We start from the raw sequence: 19,856 nt of genomic DNA, 5'->3' as shown, positions 1-19,856 counted from the left end.
GGAAGGCACAACTAAGAGAATTAGGCTGTTTGACTCTATGGTAACTGAATTCACCATTAGTAACTCAGCCTGTACTCTGTAGGCTCTCCCAACTGTGAGCCCACGCTACCACTTGTGCAGAGGACTGAAAGCTTGGAGAGGAGTGCTGTGATTTCCCTCTGTGCAACACCATAAGTCTGGAGTTCTGCATTCTGTGTTAAATAGATTGCACTGAAAATACAAAATCTTATGCAGAAGACATAGCCATGCTGGGATGGAGAACTTTTCAACTGTTGATTCATTTATAACATGTCGTTGCTCACTATTTCCTTTCTTCTCCTGTTTTCTTTTCATGGCTGCTAGTTGCAGACTGTTCCCTACCAATCCGTAAGTACACACCAAACCAATCTGCCAAACAGACCTGGTTTGGAGATCAACAATCATCTCTCGTGAATCATTATTTTATTAGCATGCTATAAATATTAGTACTTCCCCCCCCCCCGCCTTTTATTTCCAGTGGCCATGTATGGCCTTTTCATGTAGATTTGGGTGCACCAGTGAAAATCCAGGCTTGTGAGTCCATTACAGAGTGGCCTGCCCACACAGACACTTATCCACCCATATGCAAGCAAAGCAGGATGGCATCCATATTTATTTTTGTACGAAGGGAATAGAAGTTAATTTGTAGGTTGGTGAGAGAGAGTTTGTGACACCGTACTCCATTTCACATCAAGAGACATTAACTTGAAATTACTGTTTCCAAGGGAAACACTTATGACTCAAAGCATTAATTTGCATTAGCCCACGATAAGGCTAGCTTGTAAATTGAGTTGTTGAAAATAACTCCCAACCATAGCACCAAGGAAGGAATTAACTGGGAATGTTTCCCTATGAACGCAAGGTGGTTGTGGGTTTTTTATTCCCAGGTAGTTAGAATACAAAAAGTGTACAAAATGTAGTCAATTGAATTCTCTAGTAAAGTCATGGTTTAACAAATTGTCACTATGGAAGTTATCAGTTTGGATAAATTTGCATTAGTTGGGTTTTATCTCCATGCTTTTTAGTTTCATGTGAACAGCCTGTTAGAACCCATGGTTTGGGACAAGCCCCACGCTTTTCTCTTACAGCTGTGAAGACAATGATCATTCTTTACAAATTTAGTTCAAGGTAATGTGATGTTCAGCCCAATCTGGCAGAAAGATTTATAACTTAGTGACTAGGGGCTAAATTTCTACGTTGTAATCAAGTCTGGTTACAGGTAAATTTCACTTCTTTTGAACATTGTAAAGATGTATAGAAAAGGAAAGACCAGTAAAATACACTCTTTACCCTTTATGTCCTCCCGTAATATAACCATTTAAAGTGAGTTAACGATCAGTAGCATTAATAACTGAAATAGTCACTAATGAAGTTATTCTAAATCATTACCAATTACCCACTGCACAGGTATTGCCACTCTTTTAAATACCAGGGGAGCCAACCTTCCTCAAGCAGATATTGCCAAGAAGGTCATTTTTTTCCAACTCTCACTCAGGCTTTTGTCCTCACCCAGTATTGCAGGCTTGATACAAGACCAAAATGCTTGTCAAATTTCTTGTCTCTATGAAAGTGTCTTTGTTTGCAAGAGTTATACTTGTCTGGTACCCCTGAGGGGAAAAGCAGAGACCCCTGCTCCCCATGTAGGTGTGCTCCATCTCTGCTTAGGTGTCTGTGCAAAAGGCACTCATCTGCCCAACTGCCTTTTGGCCCTCTGCAAACAACCTTCCAATTTATTAGATCCAAAGGTACTCTGGGATAGCAGAAAGTAAAACAGCAAGAACTAATTTTATACACTGAGAATCTTTACATTCAGATGCCCTCTTCTTATATTACACTCCAATCTGCAGCTGTGCTTGCACTGCAGCAGAAATCCTTTTATTCCCTTTCCTTTCTCTTTTAATTCAAATGGAAAGCAACCTTTCAAATCCAGCAGCACCAACTTAGTATGGCAGGCAATTGAGCACCTATGGGCTTGTCCAAAAGGAGCCTGATGTACCAGTACATTAAACTATTTCCTCTTGCCCATGGAAATGTGGTGTCTGAGTAACTGAAGGTTGGCTCTTTGGCTGGAAAGGGTGAAGTTAACTTGCTGAACTGCCCCAGCAGACAAAGGATCGATACATCTCTGAATTACAGGCATGGCTTTTTTACATTAGACACAGGGTGTCTGGTTTTTGACTTGCACGCCCATGTGGTAAATAACACGATATATATGAAAGGCAGGTGACAATGTTCCATGTGTAGGTGCAGAGCAGTAACAAAGAAGCAGGCCTGAACCTTGTCTGTGCAGTGTATTTGTCACGGAGTAGAGCATTGCACTGCAACGCCTTACCCCTGCCCCTCTTGCATCCTGTATTCTATCTGTCTGCCATGCCCAACAGGGCACCCTGCCGTGTATCTCTCAATTGCTTCTCATAAGTAAGGACATTATTTTTGATCCAAACTAATATGTAATTATCTATTTCAGAATGTTTTATTAGGAATTAGGACCCTTTTTATATTTTAACCAAACATATTCATTTCACAGCATGTTAAAAATCATTTTCTCTCTCCTAACTGTGTTTATCCTTTCTCTGTAATATTTCACAGCTGAAGTCCTTTTCTAAGAGAGCTTGAAAAATATTGTCTGGTTTTATTTTTTTCAAATTGAGCCTCTATGGCCAAGATCTGTCCTCTCCTTTCTCGTCCTTAGCATTCTGAAATGTACCTGTGTTCAAATATTAAGAAATAAAACAAATATAAATTATGCATTTTCCAAGTTAATTTAAAATGCATTATGCACTGCTTTGTTCTCTGGAATTAGTATTATTAAGGGGACAGATCTGTATGGATTAATTTTGAGTCAGTTTATTCACTTCTTTGTAATTCAGTGGCAAGGATTTCTGTCCCCAGGCATCAAATTAAAATTTTTACTGTAAGTAACACATACACAATATGGACCTTTTTTGTGTTGTATCTTTGTTGTTCTATCAGACGATGTATTTACATTCTGTATTATTTCATAAAATCACCTCTCTCAAAGTAAACAAAACTTTTCCCCCTGCTCCTTAAAAATTATATTCATGTTCTCATTGTCACTGTGCTCGACTGGCAGCTAGTTCTAATTTTTTTTCCCACTTTCCACTAAAAAATCACATCATATTTAGCTGTGTCTTCTCTCGGTTCTATCACTACTTGAATACCCATCCAACCTCTATTGCTTTCCATATATCTTTAGTGGTGTTTGGACTGCTTCTTTATGATTTTTTTGCCAAAAGAAACCCAAGCTGTTGAATAATCATTTTAAAATATTGTTTTCTTCTACTAATTCTTTGCACTTACACGTTTTAAATCTTTATTTTTCCCTAAACTGAGCAAGAAAATAGAGTCTGCTTTCTTAATTAGTCTTCTTTAAACAAAATATCCTTTCATATGCACTAATAAAGACTAAGGATCATTTCTCTCTTGTTTAAATAACTGCTTGCTGTAGTATAAAATTGTAAGAGACATGATGCAGATCAAGATGCTGGCTTGAAGTGGAGAAGAGGAACAAGCAGTGCAATAATAAGCAGATTTTAATGATTTACTATAAATCAGCATTTTTGCCCTGTCAGTGAGATTGAAGAGGCAGACAGCTCCTCACATGTCTGCCTAGCAAATGTCTTCCTGATGAATCATGTGCTCTGAATCACTGATCACAACATTCAAACAGCACATCCAAATAATGAGGAAAACATATACACAGCATTCTTATGGCTGGTCTAAAACTGCAGGAATATGTGTTTTTAGTGGTGTGGTAGTTAAACCCCTACATTGATACTGTGTCTGTTCAGCAGAGGGTAATAGAAGGTTAACTATTGATGCCCTAGCTTTGCTGCTACTTGTTAAACCAACGGTGACAATCTAATCTTTACATATTCTGCAGGGAAAAAAACAGGCAAACCTAGATCACTATGTATATTTTAAAGCTTTTTCCACCAGATAAATGCATCAGCTGCTTACTGGGAGAAACGTTATTGCTGTTACCTACAAAACTATCGGAGCGATTGTTTTATACACAGGGTAGTTAGATGACCATTGTTAATAATTTCAGTTGACCACTAAGGTAATAGTGGTTATAAACCATTATGCACTGCAGACCCTAATGTACAGTGATCCTCCTTGCAATCTTGCCAATGGCTTCAGATAAACAAATTGTTGCCATCAGAGCCTCCTGCAATGGTGGGATGTGACTGACTCAAAACTCACGGGTTTTCAAGGGTGGCTTGGATACAGGGGCGACTTTGTGAGGGGTGAGTAGGATAAGGTGCATCCTTAAAAGTTCTCAGTAGATTAAGGAATGAACTGCAGAGTGAGGTCTAGTCTCAGTCTTTGAAGGTAACGGTCTCAGTAGCAGAAGTTAAAGGTGTGAGAGAAAACTTCCCTGAGTAAATATTGGAGCTGACCCATCTCTCCCCCTTGGGTTCAAGAAGGCTGATAATTTGCCCAGCAGTAATAACTGTGATAATTGCCATCCTTGCTTGCAGGAGGTGCTCTGGCGAGCCTTTCACACTGCTTCAGCTGACTAAGGGTAAGCTCATTTGCAGGTCAGCTCAGAGGACTTCATCCTGCAGCTCGCTAACTTTGCTGTTTGTAGATACAATGGCTTCCAGCAGTCTCTGTCCTTTAACCTTTTATTAACACCACCGTTTATTCAGCAAACAACTATGATAGAAATAATTTTGCACTGGTAGGAACCTTAAATTCACAGACTTTAAAAAAAATAGTCAAAGTTTGGCTGTGGTGATCTTTGAAGGACAGTAACTTGTAATTCTTAGTTTTGTAGACTGTAGCTTTTGCACTTTATTACTAATTTTCTGCACTGTTTAAACACACTGTGTGCCTTAAGTTTAAACTGTGTTAGCACCATTTATGTACATAGAATTTGCAGTTCAAGTTGTCCTTATGCAGACTTTGTAAAAGGTTTTTCCTGGAGGTCCTGCAGATGAGCCGCCACTAGAAATCCACTGATGACGTTTCCTCCATGTCCCTGCACCCTGCTACCCATTTAATGCAGAATCACAAGGTATGTTTTTGCAAGAAGCTGCTGTTTGAAGAGGTGAAATTCAGAGCCTTCATCTTTCCTGGTTTGCACTCAAGGGAAAAAATAATAATGGCCTTTTAAAACAATAAAATGTCAATGTGTTTTAAACATGAGCACGTCAGGCTCAAAAATGTTTTTCCAAAGCATATCCATTTGTTTAATTTGAATAAGAACATACTTAATTTCATGGTCATTTGGTTAAAGCACTTATTTTTATTAATGTGTTATTGAGCTAGAAGCTGAGGGCACTGGTCAGTTTGCTACTGTATAACTCACTCGCTTGGAGAATGAAGTCTTGCAGTACAAAGGGGAAAACTCGCCTGTGCTATTTAGGCATCACAATGGTGTATTTGATCTGTGTTCTTATTTTATTCAAAGTAAGGAGAAGGGGGGGAAAAGAAACCAAAAACACTCAGACTGCTGATTTCTGCAGAAAAAAATCTGCAAATGAACTGTTCTATTAGCACAAATGTACAAAAGTCTTTAGAACCTCTCTCTTCAAAAGCATAATTAGGTATTTATTTCAGACATACTAACATCTTTGCAGTAGCTAATAAGATGCAGCCCATTTGAATATTAATATAATAAATGATTAAATTAAACAGCAAGATTCAGACTCAGAAATAGCCTTTATAGGTCCCAGGGGGTCACTAAAACTGTATTCCATTTCTTCCTACAGTTAACATAGTACAAGGGACATGAATGCGTAAAGCAATATTTGTCTTATGAAACATGGAGTTTTATATTGTGCTATTCAGTTTTATTACTCCACAGTTTGAAGCTGAGGCCTGTGATGAAGTCACCATGCTGGGACCCAACAGCAACTCTTCCTGTTTCAGTGCTTTTTGGCATCAAAGTGACGCATCGTTGCTTTGGCAGAGGCAAACCTAGTGGCAGGCTACATCTAAATAGGTTAACAATGTTGGCATGTGATAAACCAATAACAACACACCCAAAAAACTAATTGTAAATGGCTGAGGAATTTTTTATCTGTACATTATTATGTATTTATTATTAAGAATATGCACCAAATAATGTGTAGAATTAATATCAATAGCATGAGGATGATAGGTTAGGCTTATGTTTTTTTCTCTATACACCAGCTAAAAGAAGAATAGGCGAAGTAGGCAATTATAATTGGCCATTATTCCAATAAAGGTGTTTCCCTTCTCAAATTAGTCCACGAAAACTGCACACTATCCAAATCCCATGAACCTGAGAGGTGTTAATAAACATCTGGTCATGGTTTTTGCTTAATTAGCAATCCTTAGTTTGGACTGAAGTTTGTTTATGTAAAACAAAACACACACGCGCACACAGAGACTCTTTCTCTCCCCTCAAAACAATAATAAAAAGAAGAGAGAGGTTCTTGTTTTGTAAGCCACAACCCTTCAGCAATCCAAACCAGCCTCTTCTAAGTGCTCGGTGGGAGAATTGGATTTTTAAGTCTTATCATTTGTCAACACAGCAGAATAAAATGAAAGCTATTTGGATTTGTCTGTTTCTGTTCATTTTCCCAGACTAATGTCACTTCAATCAGACCTACAAAATCCCTGCATTTTATTGGAAACATAATTACCATTTTTAAATGCAAATAGAAATTGCAGCCTTACTACAGGTTACTGAAAAACACTGTTTTATTATTCTTAGCATCCAAAATCTTGCAGCACCATCTCTCTAAGGAGCAGCATTGGCAGGGAGGTAATGGATAAACATGCAACTGGGCTTGCAAGACTGTACTGTCTAAATTAGATAAAAGAAAAGTAGGAAGAAAACTCCAAGATAAGTGGTACAAAGTAAATCAAAACAAATCATCTTACCAAACTTTATTCGCATCTGATACCATTTTTAGAAATTAAGGTCAGTTTTGTGGAACTAATAGGGAGTTACACCTATATATCTTGGGCACCATGACAATGCTTGAGAGGAAGATTTATACACTATGGTTGCAGATGCAGAAGAAAGATATGAGAGATCAAATGGAAGTGCATGATAACAAATGAAAAATGGTCCCCACAGCCCATAAATTAATTGAGAAAAGAAGGTTGTCATTATTTGAACATGCTTTAAAATAAGGTATGGGGTCCAGATGGCAGAGAATAGATAGGCCAACAAAGTTTGAGTAATTGATGACTTAAAAATAAAACAAGATCTTAAAAAAATGAATCACGTTGGGAGAGTTAGAGGAGGAATATTAGATGAAAAAGCACAAAACCTCCTCGAAACTTCAGGGCAAAAAATCAAAGTATAGGAAAACGGACACATTTTTTCGTGAAGGATCTAAATAAATGTAAGTAATAAATATTTCAGGCAGCAATTGTATTCCCATTAAGGACACTTCTCTATTGTCATTTCATTAACCTATCCAGCTTTGTTTTCATTATTTTAGTTCTCTCTTTCTCTCCCCCCCCCCCCCCCCCCATATTTTTAGGAATGAACTGAAAGAAATTAGCAACAACTCTGCTAGAAAAAAATCACTATTGTCATTTCTGCTCGGATCACTGTTGTCAGCTAGTAAGGTCACTGCAAAGGGCCCTTTGGTAAGGAGTGACATGCTTTCCAGAGCTTATTGTCTGCACTTACAGTGTCTGATAGCCAGCAACACAGCTCATTGTGCTGGTTAAACCCAAACTCTTACTTGCCTCATTTTCAGGTTAGGAGGGTCAGGCAGGGCAAGGAGGAAGTGACAGCACTCACACAGGTTTAATTCCATGATGGGTTTTTTTTTTTCCTCTCCTTGTTTTCCTTCCTCTCTTTCTGATCTTACTCTTCTCTGCTCTCTTACTCTGTTCTTACACTGGAGTGGTTGGAGCACACCCCTTTAAAGAATATTTCAGTATTTTGCAATGCTAGGTAATAGATAAATAAACTATGTATGCTTCTGTTATTTTTACCTTTGAAATTTTGCCCATGCAGCTATAGAACAGATGAAAGCATCTGTGTGAGGGAGAAGGGGGTGGGAGGGTGACCGTGGCTGCAAGGGAGGTGTGAGAGTGTGTGTGTGTGTTCACATATGTATCTGCACTTGGTGTGTGTATGTGGCTGTGTCTGCATGTGTGCATTTTCCATATTTATTGCATTTCAGTACATTAGAGCATTTAGTACTTTGGGAGGCACTCATCCAAATAGAGCTCCATGTAAATGCACTGTGTACAAGCCAAGAAAGAATGGCTCCAGGCTGATAGAAACCTCAGAAGTATGTTAAATCATACTCCTCAACTGTTCCTCATTAGAACACTCCTCATTTCTTCTTCCCCCCCCCCCCCCCCCCCCCCCTTTCCACTTAAAAAAAAAATAATTTTTCCTCAAAGCCACTTCCTTCGATGCTGCACTCTAGGAGCATATTATGAATATTCAGATTGAAAATAGAGCACCATCTAATAATGTGGAACACAAAGGAGCCCTGAAATGTATTCAGCCTCTTATTTACACTGTTATGAGAGATATTGCATTATCAAACAATGGCTCCATTCCACACTGTATCCGTTACCCATCGCATTAGGCTCCTTGGGAACTTATTATTGATGACAAAAATGCATCTAATGAGAGACTGCAGACTCACTAAATGTATAGGTAAGCTATATTGCCTACAAGAAAGATAGCCCTAAAGGAAAAAACATCAAAGCCCAAGAGCTGATTTGTTCAGAAGTGCAACTGAGATGGGAAGAAAAGCAAACTTGGGGACCTTCCCGTCATCGCACACAATGATGTCATTAAGGTGCATTAATCTCAAAAAATAGATATACAGGGAGATGAAAACGTGACCTGCAGTGTGGAATGCAAGAAAAAAGCTGGGAAATATTCAGAAGGCAGAAATACACAGGCAACAAACATTTCAAGGGAAAGATAGTTGCCAGCAGGATTGATTTGAATACTCAAACTGGTGATTTATTTTTCATGCTTCTCATAAAAAGAAGATCCTTTCCCCACCCCCCCTCCTCTCCCCTGCTCGTTCCCACACGGTAGAAAGGATGGGATGAGGCTCGCCGTGCCCATTGAGCAATGGCTGCCCTTTCACAGACACCACAAATGAATGCAGGATGCTGGATAGACCAATTCAAACGCTTTGCTAGGAGTATATCAAAAAAATGGGATAATCCACATTCTTTGCATTTGTAACAGAAGAAAGGGAAAAAGGACAATTTCATTAAAAGTCCAGCCTCTGTAAAGAGAATGTTAAACAGTTTCATACCCAAAATCCAGCCTGCTTTGAATGCAAGTCCTGCCTTGCCCCTAACTGAAATGAATTTTCACAAATCCAGCTGTACATAGAGAAAGGAAATGAAAGGCAAAATATTTACTCATGGACTCAATAGTCCCCTTTTTAAGAACAAGGGGGTTAACTATTGATTTTTTTAAAACAATATACATTTAGCATATTTCACATGATCAAGTACATTCCTTAGAACCATTAAGATGCAGTTTACATGATTTATTCAGAATAAGGTCCACTCTTAGCTATATTTAAGTCTCCTATTTGTTATTTAACATGTGTTTAATGTTTTCTGTCCCTGCTGTGCACAGCTGTAAGCTGCTATTTTTTGGCAATTTTTGTGACTGTTAAGTGATTTGTGTCTTTGAATCTCACCTTTCTATTATGTGGCCTGCTGTTTTGATTTTTTGTTTTCCTAGACTTGAAGTTACACTGTGTTATGACCTTTACTTCACTTCATGGAAGTAAACATGAAGTCCAAAAGGACCACTAAAAAAAAAAAAATATCATGGCAGGTATCCTTATGGGGTAGATACAAAGAGGCACACACACACACACACGTATATCATTGATGTAGCATTTTGTGCCACTGTGATTCAAAGCAGCCTAAGAAACACCCTCTAAAAAAATCCAGTGATGACATAGGAACTACTAATTGAGTTCTGGCAAACACTTCACTCACCATCTACAGTTCAGGCATATAAATCCTCCCTGGCAGGGACTCTTCCATATTATACAATTTCATTAAGATTATTTCAGATGATCTTAATTAGAGGAAATCTGACCGGAAAATATGTTTTTATTGTACAATATATTTAAACCATCCTCTTTATTTTTACAGTCATAGGTTAAGCCATTGGAATGTTGAAGTGCAATATTGCAGTTGTGGAGAATTCTGTAGCAAAAGAATGGTCATGGCACAAAGATCTTGGTGTTTCAGTTGGCTTCCTGATCACAAAGCTTTTTTGCAAAGCAATAATAAGGAAGGAGGACAGGGCATGGCAGTGCCGTTGGTTTGCTTTGGGTTTATCTGGGGTTTAGTTTTGTATTAAATGGAAATTTATAAAACAAACAAATGTGAAAAAAAAACAAACCTCTGAAATGCAATAAATTTATTTCCAGTCAGTATTTCTGTATCATTGCTACAAACCCCACACCCTGCACCAACAACCCATTTATCTGGATGCTGCATCCACTCCAGGACCTCACAGTGCCTGCCTGAAGCCCATGCTGACTTGACTGTGCCATATTGTGCTCAAGCAGCCCCAGGCAGCCCTGCTCCTAACCAGACCCAAGCCCAGACAGATGTAGTCCTTTGCACCTTTGCCCATGGAGCAGAAGCAGCTGCTCATGATTTGAGCCCCAGTGGCCACGTATCAGTGTGACATCAAGAGGCAGTGCAAAAGGACTTAAGCACCTGATTACTACTCCATATACCCCACACTCCTTCAGACCGGTTAAGCACTCTATAGACACATGAATAGTGATACCTATTCTGCTTGCTGCTGTTCATACTGAGGCCAGTTGCTGCACGGCCCTGCCTGTTCTTAGCCTGCAGCCATCAGTACAGCCTCCCTGGCATCCCTTGGCTTTTTTCAGCTGCTGTTTTTGCTTTGGCCACCTCTTGACTTTGAGGAAATGAATCAGTATTTCTCTTGCAAATTAGAATCTACGTATAATTCATGGGCAATGAATGTGCAATGTTCATATAATGATCTAAAAAGGCAGTTAGCAGTGCATAATGCATATGCTGGTACATATTCCCTTTTTATGTGGAGTGAAATGGGAGTGCTTTGTGGTGTGCTGAAATCTCAGCAATGCATGCCAGTGAGTCACTGTCTTTTTCAGAAGGTTCATACTCCACATCACCAGTAAATACAAGGAAAGTGAAAAACTGTTGGGTGCATTGGGAGTATTTGTTGTATCTCTTTATGGTACCCCTGGATAGGTTCAGCGTCTATCAACCTGCTACTCTAATTGATAGGAGAGCATTTCCCTTTAACAATTTTAAGCAAATATAGTAGACAAACCCATCTGTGTCAATTTGAATACATCCACCTGTAAATGTCAAACTTAGTAACTTCATTTACCTGCTTTTAATGAAAATGGAAAATGCACTGCTCTATGACTTTAAGGGGAAAAAAAAGAGTAAAATATACCAGTTATTACTGTTTGATATACGTTCCCCATCCTTTTATAGGGGCTATAAGAGAAAGCCATGTTGAAACACTTTAATGCAGTGCCTTTAACTTATCTAAACCACATTCAACTGACTGCACTGGGAAAATTGAATCTTTTCCTCACAATCTTAGTGACATGAAAAATATATAATACAGTAAATGATTAATGCAGTTATAAACTATACCTGAGATAAGATTTAAGTATTCATATTTCTATCATGTTAATACAACACGATAAACCCATGAAGCAAACTTGACCACAGCATTTGTTATTCTGTCCAGTGTTCAATTATTCTTTGTCCAAATACAATTTAGGAGCTTGCTAGAATACATTCTCCGGGTACAAAGCACTATGTGCTACAGTGAGATAATCAGAGCAGTGGTCAGCAACTGGAGACCCCAATGCAGTATATGTAGAACTGCAAAATAAAAGGGACTCCAGAACATAACCATAGGGAGATTTTTCTTATTTTGCTTGTCCAGCATATGACATTTACACATGAAACATTATTTGCCTTGCTTCTCCAACGTATCACTTGAAGCTTTGTAGTTTTAGGTAAACCTGGATTGGCATCATCACAGATGTGCTTAGTAACTACCAAAGCAATTTCAGACCATGTTGCTTTAATAATCAACCCCTTCTTAGCAGCATTGCTTTTAAAATACCTGCCAGTCCCTGCCCTTGTCCCACAACTCTAGCCACTAACCCTGCACATGAACAACCCAGATGTATGTCACGTTGTGGTGACCCGCTTTAACCAGCTCGCTGTAGACCAGAATCACCTCAAGCCCAGCAGAAAATTCCACTGAGTTTTGTGAACGTTTGATAGATCTGGGATTGGTGGTAAAAGCTACAGATTCTTTAAGAGGTACTTGGAAAACAATGCTGAAGATGAGCAGAGTTTAATAATGGAATTTATTTGGGGGCGGGGGGGGGGGGGGGAGGGTGGTGTCAAAGCTTTCATTGAAAAATGAAATTGCCAAGAGTTTTTTCTGGTTTATTTGCCCCCAGCTCACTTGTCAGCTGAAGGGCTTTTAATGAAAACATGTTTTTAAAATTAGTATAGGAGCCAGTTGGGAGAGCTAGGCAAGGCCTCTCCTAAACTAATCTGCCACTGACTAAGGTTTGGATGCTCAAGCACCCAGGATGATCTGAGGTTTGCCTAGCTTTCAGAACAGTAGGCGAGCTTAATAGCCAGATTTTAAATAACACTGCTAAACCACATCACATTATATATATGCCCTGTAATCAAAAGGGGGAAAGCAGCAAGGAGCTCACAGAGTTAGAACAAATAGAATTGCTATACACCTCTCTGGATGGAGTTATTTTGTTTTCCCAAAAGGAGCCACGAGCTCTTCTTTAATTAAAAAGGCCTTAAGAACACAAACAGCATCAAAAAATATAGGCATAAATTAAATAGCTCCCACCACTTGTTTAAAGTTTGAGTACACTGCAATAATTCTTTATTTCCATGGCACTCACATATGGACTTATTCACTCTCTATTTGATAAGAACTTCTGCATGTAATAGTTACCAGCATTTCAAAGAAGAAATCGCACATAACTGTATATGTACCAGGATGCTAATATTACCACTGCAACAGTAACAAGACACCAGCAGACAGACACCATTCTTGCTGTGATAGAATGCAGTACCATATGTAGCTGCTTAATTTGGTATTGACATAAGCATTTGCCTCTATAGGCACTGATAGTAAGTCCATTTGCATTTTTGTGTATGCACTTTCATATATACACATGTGTGTATATATATATATGTAAATCCGACCTGCAATAAATATTTGATTTCTTTCAAGCTCTCCTGCTTTACTTTCATGCCTGTTGCAAAACCTCTAGAAACACAAATGGTTTCCTTTCATGAGCAAGGTATTGGCAAGGGTCCACCTTTTAGTGACGTATTTACATTTCGCCTGTTTTCTAGCTTGGTTTGTGCTACTCTTAGTGATGGAAACTCTTGAACAGAGACTTAATGTCCTCACAGCAATCTTACAACAAATCCAAAACGTGCCTATGGTAATCCTATTATCACAAAAGCTTGCAATGAAAAAATGATCTCAGTGCCAGTCTTCAGTGACCCTCTAGAAGGCAATACCATGATAATGCGAGATTATACAGGTAAAACGAATTCAGTCAAAGCACACACTGTGTTTGAATTTCAGTGTGGAGCCCTGGTGAAATGATAAAATCAAGTTCACCTTTATGCTACATTATGTTTATGTTAAATGCAAGGATAAAATGGGAGGAGTTGTGCTCAAACACAACTTCTAGCAATAGCTGTGTAAAATACAAAGTTCAGGAAGGTTCAGAATGAAAGTCCAACCAGTCTGTGAAAAGAGCACAATGGATATGTTCAAGTGGAGCCAGTCTAGGAGGGGTGCAATGGTAATTTTAATATGCCTGAACCTGTCCCAGCAGACCAGGAAGCCATCCAGTGATGGAGCCCAGTACCTCTGCTATACTACCCAGCTCTGTCACCTCCTCATCTATGGCCAGCCTCAGTATCTGCAAAGAGTCCTTATCCTAAGCCACTTTAAGCCTTCCACCAATACATTAATGACTGCTGTTTATTGTGCTTTCAAACACTCAAATGGCCAATGCAAAAGAGGCACAGAATCCTATAATTTATCAATTAAAAGACAAGAAAGCCAGGTGGGGGCTGGTCTCTTCTCCCAGGCAACTAGCAACAGAACAAGTCTCAAGTTGTGCCGGGGGAGGTATAGGCTGGATGTTAGGAGGAAGTTCTTCAGAGAGAGTGACTGGCATTGGAATGAGCTGCCCAGGGAGATGATGGAGTTACCATCCCTGGAGGTGCTCAGAAAAAGACTGAATGAGGCCCTTAATACCATGGTCTAGTTGACTGGACAGGGCTGGGTGATAGGTTGGACTGGCTGATCTTGGAGGTCTCTCCCAACCTGGTTGATTCTATGATTAATAGCCTCCATAAACAGATACCCGAGCATGCAGTCTTCACAAAACTCTCACCATCAACAACTCCTCCATGCACAGGACAGACCCAGTTTGGGGACCCATCCAGCAACTTTGCAGGAATGCAGAGTTTTCACACAGAATCACAGAAACATCCAGGTTGGAAAAGACCCTGAAGATCACCAAGTCCAACCTATAACCCTACTCTACAAGATTCACCTTAAACCATACCCCTAAGCACCACATCCAAATAACTCTTAAACACATCCAGGGTTGGTGACTCCACCACCTCCCTGGGCAGCTCATTCCAGTGCCTGACCACTCACTCTGTGAAAACCTCTTTCCTAATGTCCAATCCAAACCTACCCAGTCTCAGCTAAAGGCCATTCACCAAGTTCTGTCTCCAATTACCGGTGAGAAGAGCTTAGCACCAGCCTTTCCACAATGTCCCTCCAGGTAGTTGTAGACCTCTTAACACAGTTATCAGTACACAACAAACATACAGTTAATTAACAGAGGCACTTGGGCACTGCTGAGGCAAGAGGAGATTTTGCTGGGCTGGCTTGCCACGTGAATGGGCCAGATGAGCCTCCAGACCAGCAGTGTAGCCTTGTCAGTGTTGCCACTCCTGGAGAACCGCCTTGGCTTCTGGGCGCTCTCTGCCAGTTGTGTAGGAAATGCAAGTGCATGGTGCACTCTTTGGCCAGCGATGGGTGGAACCAATCTCACCCAGCATTACATATGTAAAGTCAGGTATCTAGCCTGCGTTAGTCACTAAGCTACATGGTTTTTTATAACCAGTAGACACTATAAACCCAGTTCATTTGACCAATGCTAAAACTCTGTCTTAATACAAACCTTTCTGTTTCACTCCACTGACTTAGCTCAGACTTAATTGTCTAACTTCTAGACATCAAAGTCAAGAAATATGAATATTATCTACCCAATGTTCCAAGGATGTCAAAGTGAAATGAGCAGAAAATAAGGCGAGACTAGTCAAACTATTTCCCTTTTGATAATTGGGAACTGTAAGATGTTTACTTACAGAATATGCCTCTCAGAAATAACTTAAATAAATCTGTGAAGCTGTCAACTATTGCAGATGTTTTGTATCTACATCTGTAGGGATTTCATAACACTTATTAAAAACCTTCACACATCTAGCTTGGGAAAGTCCTTATGGATGAAAAGGTGGTTTCCAGGGATAGTCTGTTCATTTCAAGCTTTTCTAATGCTTTTTGGGTTGGAGAATATAATTTTTCTGCTTTAAATCTGTGATATGTAGTCTTGAAGTAAACAGAGAAGGAGAGTCCAGAAACCTTAATGGAATAATTGAGAAGGATCTGGCATTACTGTTGTCATATCTAGGGTACGCAAGACCCGGTAGTCAGTCATACAGGTAACAGTTGTCTGGGAGACTCACAAGCTCCCTCTGAAGGGAATGTAAGATAAAAGGAATTTAAATACCAGGGGTATTTAAGGAGAGTGGTTTGAGACTCGGTAGATATAAGTTTGTAAAGAACAGGCCAAACAGAGTCTGAATTTCTCATTACACAATGATTCCCTTAGCCAACCACCACAGAGCAGTAAGAGAAAATCAAGGAAAGCTTTCCTATATTACTGCTTTCACAAACGTCTCAAAGTGATTGACAGCATTCATATTCTCATTACGGCATCTGCAGATAATGAGGTATCTAGACACAGGAATATCCACTGCTTGAGCATGCCAGGAATATTATCACTGACGTTTGAGCTAAAACATTGCAATTCCACACAATACCTCTACATCTTAGAAACGTCAAAACACAGCCAGATGCTGGAGCCATAGCTGCTGAAATTGCATGGGTTAGCTGGTATCTCTTGGAAGAATTATTACAGTTGTAAGGTATCTGTTTAGCCAGTCAGAATTGTGCGTTTTAATTCTTCAGATAACAGGCTCCCCCCAGAATTTAAAAGCTCTTTCCCTTTCCTCCTTTTGAAATCTTCATAATTTTCTATAAACAAGGCTCAAACACTGTCTCAAGTGCTCTGAGGAATTTCTGACTCAAGAGAGGAGTCTTACATTTCTAAGCTAAATGGTAGCTAAAACAACACACTCTGAGGGAAGGCTATGGATATCATTCAGACTGCAACAGCTGAGAGATGATCCTGCAGCTGATGGCTTAGGGCTGGCTCTGCTATTGACCTAGTGGAGAGCTGACCTTTGACATGTTACTTTACCACAGTGATGCTCTCCTGCCACTGGTGTGCATCATTTAGTTAGCTGTCAGCCTCGAAGCCAAGAGTCCTTCATCCTGAGTGAGATGGAGGGAGAAGAACAGGCAGACAGATATTAACCACACACAATGTGTGTGTGCTTGTGACTGAACTGCAGGAGATGTCTACAGGTTCATCTTCTAAATACAATAAGGTGAAGGACAATGTTTGGAATCTGGAAATCAGGCACAGAGACTCCTTTGAATTCTGTTCTCAGAAGACATGGGGGAATGTCTAGGAAACACAGTGCTGCCAGCATCAACAAGGCTGTTTCAGGTGCATCAGCCCATGCACTGCCTGCTGGGGACACCCACTGGGTCCCAGACACCAAGATATTGAATGAGCAAGCTGCTCTATCCTGCTACTGTGAAAATGCTCTGAATACATAGCAGGTTTACAAAAATATCAATGGAGCAATGGTAGAAATTCATGTCTTCTCCCCTCCCTTCCTCTGTCCCTTCACAGCTGACTGTAGAGATGGAGAGAGCACTGCCAACACTGATTCCTCCCTTACCTTTAAGTTGTGCAAGATGCTGGTGCTGAGACAGGTACCTTAACCAACTACATCTTCCCCATTTCCACTGAGTGTTTTTATTGTCTTGGCAGGATTGCTATGCCTTTTTCCTGGTTTTGAACACAAGTCTGGCATAGGTGGCCTTAGGATAGGAAACGACCACTGAATATCCTTTGGAGGAGCCTGAAAGCAATCAGGCCTCACACATAACAGAGGATGTCACATCTTCATATGTCTTTGGACATTACAACTGCTTTTTTCCTGCCACCATGCTTCCACCACTCGACTCTTGTCCCAGCTGAAAGTGCAAAATGCATTAGGTTCACACTAATATTCTCACTCCAGCTGCTGCAACACCCAGCCTTATATTTACACAATCTCCCAGGTGACCTTATTGTGTTCTTTCAGTATCTGAAGGGGGCCTACAAAAAAGCTGGGGAAGGACTTTTCAGGATATCAGGATTAGGGGGAATGGGGGGAAGCTGGAGATGGGTAGGTTCAGGCTGGATGTGAGGAGACTTCTTCAGCATGAGAGTGGTGAGACCCTGGAACAGATTGCCTAGGGAGGCGGTCGAGGTCCCATCCCTGGAGGTGTTTAAGGCCAGGCTGGATGGGGCTCTGGCCAGCCTGATCTAGGGTAGGGTGGCCCCTTCCAACCCTGACTGATTCTATGAATCTGTGTGGGGATGCCAATGAGCAAAGACAGGGAGAATTTGCAAGAGACCTTCATTTAAAACTAGACAAGAGCATGTATAGAATCGGTATACAGTACTCATTGTTATGCCTCCTTTCTAAGAAATAGTTTCTCCAGCTGGGTATCAAAATTTCAGTCAAATGCCCTGTAGAGAAGTGTTTTTTAAAAAATCACTGTAGCAAAAGAGAAATTAGTGCAAGCGCTGAGCCTGAGAGCTATTCCTCAGCATCGCCCCTAAGCTAAACTGCAGCAGGTATACGGAGAGAAAAATATATACACAAGTGCATTGCATTAGGGTTTGTACACATTTAAAAGATCTCTTACAAAAAACTCCATCTTAAAAACCTCTAAACCTTTTCTAGCTAACAATCTAAAAGAATCTCACAGCAACAGGTTATTAAACCCACATGATCCTACTTACCAACAGTTCTAAATTATTTGTGTGCCAAAAATTCAAAAAACAAAAATAAAAAAACCCAGAAAGTGTCCTAGATGAAAACTACAGAAGAACTTATAATGGTAAGGAAATCAAAGCAATATACTCTAACAGATCAGACAACAGCCTGAGAGTATTTTACTAAATATGCCTTCCTTAATTATGACAAGAAGAAGGTCTGATGGTTAAGGCACCCCATGAAATGTGAGTTTTGGTTCAATGTGTTGCTCCACTGTGGGTTCAGATTGTGACTTGTCTCACTGCGTGTTTACCCTCCATTTCCCATCTGCAAACATGACTCTTTTCACATTCTCTTGGCCCAGCTGCGCTAATGAGGTAGCAACCATGCTCCTGCACATAGCACAACAGCTTCTGGTGTTGGTGAGGTCTCCATGTCTGACTATAATGCAGACGGTAGCTAATAAAATGAGGGAGTAATTTTTTTCAGAATTACAAGATAATTCAGTCAAATAAATACCAGAATCATGAATCAATTACATTTCTAACGCTAGCCTGGAAAGGTCCTATGCTTCTGCTAGAATCACTCTGTCTTATGAAAATAATAAATCCTACATTTCCATCAAGGGCTTTTTTTATTTCCTCCACACGCTTAGAGAGGTCTCATTACGCTTTGCCACCAAGCAGCGCGCTAAACGTTGAGCCTTTTCTTCAGGTTGTAGCTAAAAGGGAACAAAATAATGATGTCTCATAATGACAGCTGTCAGAAGGATTTGCAGGGACTCAAAAAGCTTTCTGGAAAATCCAGCACACAAAAAGCTTGACCCAGTTGTCAATGCTACAGCCTGGCCCAGCCGCTACCTCGTGCGCCGGGAGCCTGCTCCTGCGCTGCCTGATGCAGAAGCGGCACGGGACAGGCGGTGAGAGACAGAGCAGGGCAGCTGCAAATGAAGATCACCCTGGGGAGGGTTACAACTAGATAAAGTTTTCGACAATAAGATTCCAGAGACTGCTGACTGGAGAAAAGCTCAATATTTTAGTCTCAGTACAAATTTGCTTCAATCTTATACAACTCCCATGCAGCAGCATCCACAGCTGCATGCTGTAAACAACAAACAAATCTATTTCCATCAGCCCTGCTGATGCTATGAGAAAAGTGCCTGAGCATAAGACATGCACAGATGTAGAGTCTCACCTGAGCCTAGTGCTGCCCTCCATTTGGCCCCTCTAACTTAATATCGTTGTTACAAAGCTATTGGTCTCCTGGTAGCGAGCTGGCTCAATGCAGAGCCTCTTCTTCCAGCTAATCTGACAACTCCGATCCAAGAAGCATCAAGGGCCCAATTAAGAAGACACATCTTATCAAGGAGCTTATTTTGCATAACAGAATACAAATGACGAATAAAAATTTAATGTTTAATAACTTAGTACAAAGAGGGCTGTTGATATAGAATGCCTGGAATTTTTATGGCGGCTGTCAGACTTGTGATAAAACTGTTATATAGGAACACTTGGCAAAAAACAGCGGAGAATTTTTCAGTAATGGTGTGTGCATGATATTGCATTAATTCTTGATAG

General features: G+C 40.2%; 1 long non-coding RNA gene across 2 annotated transcripts in view; it reads right to left on the bottom strand.

Moving 5' to 3' along the window:
• Positions 1-2,490: 2,490 nt before the first annotated feature.
• Positions 2,491-19,856, bottom strand: part of LOC135184467 (uncharacterized) — a 125,938-nt gene continuing 108,572 nt past the window's right edge. The window contains exon 6 of one of the 2 annotated variants that reach the window (XR_010306043.1): positions 2,491-2,725. This is a non-coding gene — a long non-coding RNA (uncharacterized LOC135184467). Of the gene's footprint in view, positions 2,726-17,319; positions 17,489-19,856 lie in introns of those variants that run through there. The other variant, XR_010306044.1, reaches the window with a different exon arrangement.

This window comes from Pogoniulus pusillus, chromosome 20, assembly GCF_015220805.1.
Source record: "Pogoniulus pusillus isolate bPogPus1 chromosome 20, bPogPus1.pri, whole genome shotgun sequence".
Taxonomy (NCBI): domain Eukaryota; kingdom Metazoa; phylum Chordata; class Aves; order Piciformes; family Lybiidae; genus Pogoniulus; species Pogoniulus pusillus.
The sequence above is the reverse complement of the archived record's forward strand: the minus strand, read 5'-3'. Positions and strand labels throughout refer to the sequence as shown.